Here is a 3,318-nt window from a genome sequence, read left to right as displayed (position 1 = left end):
CCCACTCTAGTCTATGAGGAAAAAGAGAAAGTCCAGATCCCGATCGGACGGAGGCAACTACCTTCATAGCCGCCGATCTGGAGAATGAGCAAAAGGCATAAATGGTCGCCTGCCTGCAACAAAATCATGATGTGTTCGCATGGTCGACACATGAGCTTCCTGGGATCTCCCCGAGCGTCGCGTAACATGAGCTTCATGTTCGACCGGACGCTCGATCGGTGAATCAGTAAAAGAGATACTTCAGCGCGAACAGAACCTGATCATCCAAGCAGAGATAGAGAAGTTGTTGGAGGCTGGACATATATAGGAAGTTCAATTCCCGAGCTGGCTCGTAAATGTCATGCTGGTCTCCAAGCCAGGCAACAAATGGCGAGTCTGCATCAACTTCCGCGACCTGAACAAGGCATGCCCAAAAGACTTCTATCTGTTACCTCGGATTGACCAGATGGTGGACTCCACCGCAGGATGCGAGCTGATCTGTATGCTGGACGCGTATCAAGGATACCATCAAGTGTTGCTTGCCCGCAAAGATCAGGAAAAGGTCTGCTTCATCATGACCGATGGGACGTACTGTTATAATGTCATGTCATTCAATCTTAAGAACGTTGGAGCCACATATCAGAGTCTAATGAACAAGGTGTTCTGACGATAGATCGACCATAACATGGAGATATACGTCGACGATATACTAATCAAAACCCTCCGAGCTACTGATCTATGCGCAGATATCAAGGAGACCTGACAGACACTCAGGACTTACAGAATAAAACTAAATCCAAACAAGTGTCTGTTCGGCGCAAGAAGTGGATGCTTCCTAGGCTATATCATAATCGAACGGGGCATTGAGGCAAACCCAAGAAAAGTAAAAGCACTACAGGACATGCCGCTCCCAGGAATTTGAAGGAAGCTCAGCATCTCACCAGTCGGATAACAACAATGTCCAGGTTCATCTCCAAATCATCCGACCGGAGCCTACCATTCTTCAAAATACTACACCAAGCTACCAAATTTCAGTGGGACGAGGAGTGCGATCGGACATTCGAAAAGCTCAAGAAGTACCTCAACTCACTGCCTGTACTAGTTAAGCCAATTGTCGGCGAGCCACTCTGAATTTATCTATCATCGACTAAGCATGCGATTGGCTCGGCTCTAGTTAGGCAAAACGGCGAAGAACAATCAGTGTATTTTCTAAGTCATATATTGAAAGATGCTGAATCCCGCTATACCGTTCTTAAAAAGTTTGCTTATGCATTGGTACTCGCCGCTCAGAGGCTTCACCCGTACTTCCTCGTGCACTCCATCATCGTGATGACTAACAGTCCTTTAGGGAGAGTCCTTCTCAATCCCAAACCGTCCGGATGGCTAATCAAGTTGACGAAGAAGCTCAGCGAGTTCGACATCCAGTATCAATCCCGAACGGCCATCAAAGCACAGTCCTTGGCCGATTTCGTCATCGAGGTACAGAGCCCATAGCCAGAAGCCGTTTGGAGGATATATGTGGATGGTTCATCCACTCGGCAAGGGAGCGGCATCGACATACTACTCATCTCCCCGCAAGAAGACCGGATGCATCTGGTCGTTTGGCTAGACTACAGGGCCACCAACAACGAAGCCAAGTACAAGGCGCTAATAGCCGGCTTACAAGCCTCTCGGCACGTTGGAGCAATCTATTCGTACTCTCAGTTGGCCGCTCAGTAGCTGTCCGAAGCGTTCGAGATAAGCAACATCCAACTCAAGCTCTACGCCGAGGCTTTCAAAAAATTGAAGTGCAACTTTCAAGAGATCGTTATACAGAAGATCCCCTAATTGGAAAATCAGGCTGCAAATGAATTGGACAAGTTAGCCAGTTCGCTGTCGCTGATTGTCATAGTGCAGCCGATCGAGCAAACCTTTTTAGTGGCACACATTGATCGAATGAAAGGGCTCACTTTTCCAAACGACTGGAGGACAACGCTGATAGAATTCTTACTATTGGGAGCTACCCCGTCCGATTAGGAGGAGGCTCGGTTATTAAGAAAAAGGGTCGGATGATTTACTCTGATCGGAGATCAGCTGTATAAGAAAGCCTTCTCCCGACCTTTGCTCAAGTGTGTCGGGTCAGAAGACGCAGACTACATACTATAAGAAGTGCATCAGGGATCTTACGGAGGACATCCAGGCAGTCGATCGTTGGCAAGGAAGATATTGCTGGCAGAATATTTTTGGCCAACCCTCCAGCAAGACACTGCTCGGACGGTGGCCACGTGTCTGTCCTATCAAAGGTATCACAACATCTCGCATCGACCCACCGAGGAGATGAAGGCATCCACAGTCTCTTGTCCGTTCGACCAATGGGGCATGGACATTGTCGGGCTCTTTCCCATGGCGACTGGCCAGCGGAAGTTTCTACTCGTGGTCGTAGATTACTTCTTAAAGTGGGTCGAGGTCGAGCCGCTTGCAAGGATAACTGAACAAATGATCATGAAGTTCATTTGGGAATAAATCATATGCCGGTTCGGCATACCATGGTGGCTCGTATTAGACAACGGAAGGTAGTTCACTGGTCAGAAGCTCAGAGAATGGTGCAAAGGTAGCGATATCCAACATGCCTTCACATTTGTAGTCTATGCTCAGAGCAACGGACAAGCAGAGGTCGCCAATCGAGAGATACTGAGAATTTTACGCGCTCAGCTCGACCACGACAGTGGCAGCTGGGTCGACGAGCTTCTGAGCGTGTTCTAGGCAATCCGCACGACCCCGAAGGAGGGAACCGGGGTAACTCTCTTCCACCTGGCGTATGGTGGTGAAGCGATCGTCCCAGTGGAAGTCGGAGTAGAATCCGACCGGGTGTAGCGCTACGACGAGGGAAACGCCGAGCGAAGACTCATGGAGCTGGACATGGTGGATGAATCACGCGTTAAAGTAGTCATTCAGCTGGCAGTGTATTGGCAGCGGATGAGGCAGAACTACAACCGAAAGGTGATCCCAAGGTCCTTCCAGGTCGGTGACCTCGTCTGGAAGAAAATCAAGCCAGTCGGGGACATCACCAAGCTCAAAGCTCCATGGGAAGGGTCTTTTAAGGTCGTGGAAAAGCTCCGTTCGGGCACTTATTATCTGGAGGACGAAACGGGAAGGCGGCTCGAATGACCATGGAGTGCAAACTATCTCCAACCCTATCGGGCCAGATGATAGGTGCGCAAGTGTAGAAGTGTATTTATACATTTTTGTACGTCCTCTCTGAATATAGGGTCAAAATAAATATTTCTAAGCTATATGCCGAACGGCACACCAAACAGTCGAGTGGCAATCTTAAACTCATGTTTTTGTCAAATCGTTGAG

This window comes from Zingiber officinale, chromosome 7A (genome assembly GCF_018446385.1).
Source record: "Zingiber officinale cultivar Zhangliang chromosome 7A, Zo_v1.1, whole genome shotgun sequence".
In the NCBI taxonomy this organism is placed as follows: domain Eukaryota; kingdom Viridiplantae; phylum Streptophyta; class Magnoliopsida; order Zingiberales; family Zingiberaceae; genus Zingiber; species Zingiber officinale.
This window is presented reverse-complemented; position numbering follows the sequence as displayed.